At 44.5% G+C, this 9,445-nt stretch overlaps 1 protein-coding gene across 1 annotated transcript in view; it reads left to right on the top strand.

Annotated features, from left to right (window-relative positions):
• Positions 1 to 9,445, top strand: part of CCBE1 (collagen and calcium binding EGF domains 1) — a 238,740-nt gene that overhangs the window by 172,599 nt on the left and 56,696 nt on the right. The window lies entirely within an intron of this gene.

Genomic DNA, 9,445 nt, shown 5'->3' with positions numbered 1-9,445 from the left:
ACTGTAGGCATTAAAGATCCAGTTTTCACCCTTCTATTGATAAGGAGTAAGTTTCTCTGTATTCTTGTTGTCCTGTCACTTGGGCTAACACAAGCCCCTTCACCTTGGTCTCTTGTGTGTCGAGGCAGATCTGAACGTCTGTGGGAATCCGTCCCCTAGTGGAATTTCAACTGTGGTCCATCCCTGCTCCTCACTGAACTAAAAAGCCTTAGTTATAAATAATTGTTCTTTCTCAAGTAAGATCATTGTGTACTACTGTAGAGAATTTAGAAAACACTGTTAATCTAAAATTTTTAAAAATCACCACAATTTTACTATACAAAGAAGACATCAATTAACATTTAGACTGAGAGATTTTATGGACATTAAAAACATACAATAATTTGTTTATAGTCTGCTTTTTTCACTTAATATATCATTAACCTCTTCCTAATTCATTATATATCTCATAACTAATGCGTGTGTTTTAGAAATCACATAGCACTTCCTTATGTGGATTCTATTACTTATTTTAACAATGGCTAAGACATTTTGTTTTCCAATTTTCTCTTTTCCATGACAGTACAAATGACATCCTTTAATTTGTGTATGTTCATTTTATTAGAATAAATTCTTAAACGTTGGAATTCCATGGGTCTCGGGGAGAACCACATTAAGACTTTTCTCATAAGTTGCACTCCAGAAAATTATACCAGTTTACATTTCAACCAGCATGGCATCAGACGGGTTGTTTCTCCATGCTCATCTGCTCTAGGTATTATTCCTTCTACGCTGGCAGTTTTACGTGTATGTAAGACTTAAAATCATTCTCCCATACTGGACTGTTAATAACCCTGAGGACAGGCTCTGCTGTCACCCCCACAAAGCAAGTTAAGTCGTAACTTGCTTTTAACATTCTGTGGCTTACCGGAGCTTAATCCAGCTGGGAATAATATAGAATGAGAGCCCAGGGACTAGGGAGCCTCAGTCATGGGTTGAGGCTGCTCCCAAAGACGTGTGAATTCCTGGGCACTTTGCTCTTTCTTGCTTTGAGTTGGCCACCAGCAGGCGCGTGGGCTCCAGTAGCCAGAGCAGGCGCTCAGGCGAGTGATACGGACGCTGGCTGGTTGAAGTTGGCCCCACAGGTGTTGAAGGTGTGAGTGCAGACGGGATTTGGGGGAGTCCCCAGTAGCGTCTACTAGCACAGTGTCTCCGTGTGACTTAATGGCCACTTCATCCATGTGCCGCATGTGCTGTGTCCTGTGCTACTTGAAGAGGAATTACCTCCTCCTCCTGCCCACTGATTAGCAAATAGCCAGGTTTAACATATGGTCCTCAATCTACATGGATTATAGCTGAAGACGAAAGTGAATATGATGTCCAGACAGAAGCCTGTTAGCAAACAAGTGATTTAAAATTCTGTTTGTAGTTACATTATGAATGGCTTGCTTTCTCGATCATGACCTTTCATCAAAATGTGTGCAATTACTGAATACTGTGCCTGCTATGGGGTGGAAGCTAACAAAATAATGACAGACACTGTTTTATGCCCAACACACAGTATACTGTCTCCTCCTCTCTCACGACACTGATCAAAGGTCTAGTATCGGGTGCATGTTCCCTCCACCCCCAACTTCCCGGAGAAATGCCCTGCTGGGTTCAGAACCACGGACAGTGACGTAGGCGGTGGCACATGCCTGTGCCCAGCGGTCTTGGACATGCTGATCCTGTGACAGCCCTCTTTTACTCTTTGGGACTCTCCAACCCCCATGACCACGTCTGTCAAATGGTCAGGATAAATGTTTGTGACATCTTCCAAACCCAAGGAATGTGACTTTCAGAGGCTGTGGCTCTAACCCCTCTGCCAGCCTAACTGCTAATGGCCGGTGGGAAACCTGGGTGCTCTGAGGACTCGCTGCTTTGCCTCCCGACTCTTAGCACATCTGGTTTTAAGTGGAGCTTATAAATGTGGGAAGAAAGGAATAGAACTGATAGGTGGCTTCCCCAAATCAATTCATGGACACTCCGATCTTAAACTGGGACTTCTATATGACCCAGAGGATTTTAGGGCCCAGTGCTGCTTGACACATCAAAAACAAGATAGTGGTGTGCATTATAGGGGACTCAGTGAGCTTTGCTTTGGGGAGTATGCAGGACATGTAGTGCCTCTATGATATATCTTTTATGTTAATGAGTTTTACCCAAAACAGCCAAAATAGCCATCGCTGAGGCTTACCTTTGTGAACACACATAAAAACAGGTAAAAAGTCCTTCTCCCTCAATTAAAGGGAACTTTAATCCCAGGGTAGCTAACTTGAATACTACAAGAATGCAAAACGCCCAGGATTTCACACAAATAGCAGCAATATTGTTCATTGGTTGGTTAATGAGTAAATCGGCTCACAGTAATAAAAGCCAATTTTACACCCTGTTCTTTCAGCTTTCTCTGCTCAAAAGGGCTTTAGCAATCTTGTCTGCTCCTGTTTTTGCAAAAATGAGGGGATAGAAGCATAGAAGTTAAAGGACCTGTGTGGTAACAAGCCCATCTGCACTGACCTGTCCTATCTGCTTTGAGGAAAAAAGTGTGTTCTCAGTTTGCTTCTGTCTTGTTTAGTTTAAACTTACAGACACAAGGGAGAATGCCAGGGAAAAAAGTAGATTCAAGCAATCTGGCTGGCACTAAGAAGCTTGATTAGGATTTGGTTTATTGCAAGGTGATCTGAACCTGAAACACTGTAAGGAAAGAGAGTCACATACTGCTTTCTAAGGAAGACCCCAGTGAAAGTCGATTTTGGACAAAGACACATAGATGGCCATTGTAGACACTCACCAACGCGTTCTCGCCGTTTCCTGTGATATTCTGGCCACCTTGTAAGTTATCCTGTGCTCCTGCCGCATTCAGCTGTAGCCCTGCCCAGGAGGGCTGGGGACTGACTGGCTTCCAAAGCATCTGCAGTCTCAGGAAACGGGTCACAACGTGAAAACTGATTACACAGAAATTTGGTTAGCAAGCCAGGAAGGTCTATGGTCAAGAGCCAGATCATCCGAGAAGAAAAACAGACCCTGAGCACGAGTCGTAACAGGAGGTAAACAAAGATAAACCGTGGTGACCCCCAACTCTCCCTTTCAGCGCAGATCATTCTACCCCCATCAGAGGAATGTTAATGACTCGCATCCATCCCCGGGGCACGGTTGCAACAACAAACACTGGCAGCTACTATCGGCCACTTGACATGTTTGCTGGCCCTTCTCATTCTCACTGGCTCTTTCTTATCCCTCAGCCTTCATGAAGAGTTGCAGATATTTGCATTCCTAGCAAGAGAAAAAGTGGAAGTTTTTCTGAAGAAGAAAAATCAGTGTCATTGTCCCCTTTCCTTGGCAACGTGGCCTCTATGAATAAGAGCAATTGTGTTCTGCGAAGTTAATCAGAAGAGAAAGCACAAACGTTTACCGAGCGGACGATAGGGCAGGCACCATTCTTAAGCTTTCCTTGGCTTATCCCTTTCATTCTCCCCTCCAACCTGTGAAGTACGTGCTTTTATTCCTGTTGTGCAGATGAGAAAACTGAGGCTGGGGCAGAGCAACTTGTCTAACCCATACCTGGGAAGTTGCAGAGATAGGATTTGAACCTCGACAGCCTGACACCTCAGCCTCTCGCCTCTACTGCCGCCCTCCGAAGATAATTTTATAAGAGTTAGAGGAGAGCAACATAGAGCCAGTACGATTTTTAAGGTAGTGTTTATTCCCAAAGAATCATTTTTCTTATGATTTAATTTTCAAAATTCAAGACTACCTTGGCCTGCTAATCGCAAATTGTGTCCACGGTAGGCTCTCTCTCAAAAGGACTTGTGTTCACCATCTTGATGAGCTCCTGTTCGATGGTAAAATCAGAACACCATCAAGTGTCTCATCTCAGAAACTTGGAACGTGGTAGCTCTGAAGAGACACGGGCAGAGGAGAATCTTAATCGCCCACATTTGGAAATGATAGCGTTTCTGGGGAAATCGCAGCTCAAGCCCCCTCGTGTATGTAGAGAAAGTTTTTAACGCATACCTGGCACACAGTAGGCATCTGTTAAGTAGGTGCTACTTTTAAGACCGGGTTATATTTATTACTGAATAAACTGGTCTTCAAATAAAACATAGCTGTTAATTGCACGCTTCGATGCCAGCTAGAAAACTTTAGAGGCAACCATGTGGGCTCATCACAGATAGTGTGTAGGATGTGACAAATATATATTTTCTGCGCAGGGTCTCTCTCTAGTTCTGCTTTTTCTTCCTACACTTCTTTTGTACTTTATGAATTACTTTACATGACCTGAAATCATCTTTGGAGATAGCTAAAGATGCATAAATTTAAAAAGGAAAATAAATATCAGAGCTTCCTGCTTCTTGGCTTTGCAGGCATAAAAGCAGAACCATGTGTGTCTAAACCTGGCCCCCGGGTTATTGTAATTCCAGGCGTCAATTGAGCTAGGATCAAGAGAGTTAGAAACTGAAATTATAGACACTTATTGATGACCGCAGAAAAACCAAAGAAACTGTGGCCAAAACAACTGAAAACATGTCTGCTAAAACTGGTGAGTTTTCCTTCATGTTTCAGTGATTGAAATCAAAAGGCATTCTGTGTCGTGGCAAGGGTGCTCTGGGGCAAAGATTAAGTGTGTGTTCTTTAAAGTCAGTAGATGCCACTTAGATTAGGGTTATACCCTTTTTTTTTTTTTTTTTTAAAGGAAGAAGAAGAAAAACAGAGGAAAACATGCCTGAATTCCCCAAGGGAAGTCTGTATTCCATAGAAAACACAGCCCTGGCCAGCGGCTACCCTCACACGCACAGGGCTCCAACCTCGGGGTCTGAGCCAGCGGGAAATGTCAGGGTGGCTTTCCAAGTCAGACTGGCCTGTGAGGCTGCTGGTGTTGGCCGCGTCGAAGGCTGAGCTGCCCAAAAACAAAGTGCCAGATCAAAGCAGAGTGACAGCCGCTCTCTAGTGACCCACGGGGAGGGCCACGTGTGGATTGAGGCGTCCAGGCATGGTAATCAGCACTTACTAAGTGTCACCGTGAACCATGCTGTCTGGCGTCAGCCTACTGATGCTGTCAAAGATGGAACCTCAGCACCTCTGAGCCCGCATCTCTTCATCTCTAAGACGGGATACATAAATCTGTTGGCAAGAAGGCTTTTAAAGCGAAATATTGTAAAAGATGCAGAATTGGTCCCTCCCTTGAGGAGCTTATTAAACTAATCTTATAAATCTGGGATAGGCAAGTGGTGCGGCACAGGAAAGTTTACCGAAAAGGATCATGAAGTCGTAGCCTCAAGCGAGACAGTGGTGATACCGTTCTTGTTATGGTTACTACTGTCGCTGTGCAAGTCCCCTGTTCCCCCAGTTGCCAGCCCATGATGGCCCAAGCATGGCATATGGGGGCCTGCCCTCTCCCTGCTTCCTGAGAGACAGTGTGGCCTGACAGCAGGAGCACAGGCTTGGAGCCAGTCGGGCATGGATTCCACCGCTGACTCTGTTTCCTCGTATCTAACATGGGGTACATAGCTCTGCAGGAGATGAGGCTGTCCAGCCTCTTGCCAGGCCTCTCCCCGTTTTCTCTGAGTGTGGCCTTTGCCAACTTGCAGGGTCTCCAGGGGCTATGTTCTTTGTCACCTCCAGGTTCACAGGCTTTCTCTGCCACCTGAACTGTCCACCCAGCAGGCCACTCCCCTCTTCCCTTAATGGAACACAGAGCTGGCCACCTGTCCCACCACTGATTTTTCAGCTGGCTTCTCGCCTCTTGCAGGTTGGCATCCCTGTACAATGAAAAGCACACAGTCACTTTGCTTCCCAGTCTTCCCCTTAGGCCATCCCACTGCATTGCTTTGAAAAACATGTTGGGCCTCTTAAATAATTTTTTTTTTCTCATCCAGCTCATTAATAATGACATTTAATAAATCATTCCCATCTAAAAATAGTTTTCAGGGGGAAGAAACCGTCAAGGTTTAAGCAAGGTCATTAGCACACAGGAAATAATTGTCTTCCAATTCCCTCCTGTATGGACGTGGCTTGTTTCCACCAGGCACTGAGGTTCTTCTTTTGTGTGGTATGCCGCTGCAGACATAAGAAATGTGCTAGATTCAAAATGCGTCCAATATCTCATTGTTTCAGTGTGTGTCTATGAGGAATGCTGGTTAAGGACCAAGTTTTTTTGTCACCTTGTATTAATCACATTCAAAACAAAAATGTTAGCATTTTCTTAGTATTTATCATGCGTCTGTGAATCCACTGTAAGAAGAAATATACAATTCCCAGTGTTTTGCTTTGTGTTAAATGATAGCAATTAACTTATAGATAGTATTCTTAAAATTTTTGATCAGAATAGATTGCTATGCATTGCAGTTACTCATATACATAATTTTTCATTCATATTTGTATCTTTACAGAGGCCTTTTGTTAGCTTTTGACATTACTGTTGCATAGTGCTCTAGACGCAACTATCAGTGTTGATAAATATGGAAATGATATGATAGCCACTACCTACCGTGGCCAGTTTCTCAGAGCATCCGTTGAGGACATAGGACAGTTTGCAAACCACAGGAGCACTGGTTTGGGGTTTGGTTGTTTATAAAAAACAGTCTGGAAGCTTATTTCTGCTTTTTCTCAGACTCAGCATAGCTGAGCAAAAACGTTGGCTTTAAGGACACAGTGAATGAGAATGAAGACCATACGACATAACCCAGCAACCAACTGCTCATATCTGGGCCCCACTCACTCACTGGCCTGAAGTTAAGTTACATGACTTTTCCATTCATTTTCATATGATGAAAAGCCTAACATTATACATGCACTATGCTAAGCATTTTACATAAATGATGTCTTCTCACCTTTGCAATGACACTGAGACAAGTTTCAAATTGCCATTTAACAGACAAGAAAACTGAAGCATAGAGAAGAAGTAAATAGCTTGTCTAAGGTCACACAGGTAATGTATGGATCACCTGGAATTCTAACGCAGGTCTGTCTGACCGCAAAGGCTACCTTGTAGTCACTGTGCTGTATTTTCCTTGCCCCAGAGAAACTCCAATTCCACAACACATTGCTTGCCAATCAGTCTTGAAAATAACGTAGGGAAAGATGTAAAGGTTTATGATCAGGTGTATTTACTGCTAATCACAAAGGAAGAGTTGACTACATGTCTTGTTGGAAGGTCAGAGTTTTGACAAATGCCTTTAGTTTCGGTTGGATTCATGGAGGACCCTGGTATTGAGAGTTCAGGAAGCTGCTCTCATCGTGTAATAATGGGATGGACATAAGCACAGCATGAGGATAGGACAGCAAAGGAAGCAGCTGACCACGGCAAGGTTCTTGTTGACACATGTTGGAAAAGCAGAATAGAGTCAGAACATGAAGATCCTTGGAAGCCAGGGGTAGGGTTATGGATCAGACGAGGAGGAACACGAGGCTGGAGGGATCCTTGAGGATTTGACCCTGGGCGTAGGAGGAAGGCAGTACCGCATTGGCCGTGGCAGAACTGGAGGAGCTGGGGACCAGGGAGTGTGACTGCCAGCTTAAAGCTTATTTGCCATTATCCAGGTGTAGACAGATGCAGCCTGCCTGGACACGGGCAGCGGCAGCTGTAGAAATGGTGAGAAAGAAGCACATTAAAATTGACTAGGCCTTGATGTTTGGGTGAAGTGAATGAATTGTAGGGTTTAAGCCTAGGTGGATTGGAGAAATGAGATGAGCAATTTCAAAGGGAATGTTGGTTTTGGAAAGAAGATACGGTTGAGTTTAGATGTTTTATGAGGTATCTTGGCTCTTTGGAAGACAGGAGTGGGGCTGGCATGAGAGGTCAGGCTGCTGGTGCAGACGTGAGAATCAGCCCTGACAGGACGTGCCATGATGAAGGCTGAGTGTGGAGGCTGGAGTGAGGGGCTTCAGTTCACCAAAGCTCAGTTAAAGAGGATGGAGGGGAAGAGGACCTGGTAGAGGAGAAAGAGACCAACTAGGTCTTCGACATCTCTTCTTTCTGGAAAGAGTAATAGTCACTTTATATTAATAGGAGGCTAAGATTTAGGTTGATGCTTTCCAGTTTTATGGCCCCAGAGGTGATGGTTGTCTCTTGTCTGCTCCTCCAAACATGCTTTCCACTCTCCCACCTCCTGCTCTCTGCCTGGGAGCCTGGTCTGTGTACACCGTGGCGGTGGGGCTCCCCTCGCTTCTTCTGGGGCGTAGCCAGTGGGGGACCCCCAGGTGGAGACTGGAGGGAGGGAGGAAAGAGATGGGGACATACATTCCTTTGGCTGTTTCCTTGCAGGGCTGCTGTAATTGGCTCGCTCCTTTGATTGAAGGTCATCGTTCCACTTGAAGGTGGTTTGCTGGGCACAATGTTTTCTTCTGCTGGGCTTGGTCACCTCTCCCTCCTTCGTCCCTTTAGGAAGGGAGATGGTGTCTTAGTTGCAGTGCTGCAACAAATGACCACAAAATGGGTGACTTAAAACAACAAAATGTGTTTCTCTTACAGTTTAGGAGACCAGAAGTCTGCAGTCCCCATGTCATCGGGGTTGATTCCTTCTGGAGACTCTGAGGGAGAAAGTTGCCCGTGTCTCTCTCCTAACTTCTGGTGGTTGTGGCCATCCGTGGTGCTCCTTGGCGTGTAGATGCGACACTCCAGTTCTGTCTCCACCTTTACATGTCTGCCTTCTGTGTCTCTATGTGTCCTTTTTTGTCTCTCATAAAGACATGTCATTGGATTTAGGGCCCACCGAAACCAATGGGATCTCCTCTCAGTCCTTAATTACATCTGCAAAGGTACTCTCCCCTAAAAGATCATGTTCTGAGGTTCCTAGGTAGATGTGAATTTTTGGGAGAGGGCATTGTTCAACCCACACAGCTCCACTGCAGGCAGCCTTGAGTCCCCACACCTGCCCTCACGGCTCCCCTACACCCTGCCCACCTATTTGTACTTTAATCCCTTTGTAAACAACCCCTCTTGGATTCTAATTTTAGTGTGCATTTTATTTCTGGTTGGGATTTAGAGTGGTGATCGTCCTTTTATTAATAGTAAATAGCTTACCTCCTATGCAAACCTATGTGAAAACTAACTTATATCTCCCTTTTTGTGCTCAGCTTCCAGGAAAATTAGCCCTAAAAATAGTTTTGAACTGCAGAAGCTCTTTAGCCTACATTTCTGCTATACTTATGTTTTATACTGAGTGACACGTTTGTTCTCATTTTAACATGTCTTTATAAATTATTCTAGAAGATATAAAATTGTTTAACTTAGTAAGAAAAGTGCTGACTCTCCAAGTCTCCCCTTTCTCTTGCCAAATTGCCTACAATTTAAAGCTCATCCTTAGAGGAATCAAACTTGAGCATCTGTTTTTTACATTTTGGAAGACGTGCAGTGGCTATTCTAAAGCAGGGAGGGAGAAGAGAGGTGGATTAAAGAGACATTTTTGAGTGTCAGTCCTGGGACTAA

The sequence above is a fragment of the Propithecus coquereli genome, unplaced genomic scaffold, assembly GCF_000956105.1.
Source record: "Propithecus coquereli isolate 6110/MARCELLA unplaced genomic scaffold, Pcoq_1.0 Scaffold37, whole genome shotgun sequence".
NCBI classification, from domain to species: domain Eukaryota; kingdom Metazoa; phylum Chordata; class Mammalia; order Primates; family Indriidae; genus Propithecus; species Propithecus coquereli.
The sequence above is the reverse complement of the archived record's forward strand: the minus strand, read 5'-3'. Positions and strand labels throughout refer to the sequence as shown.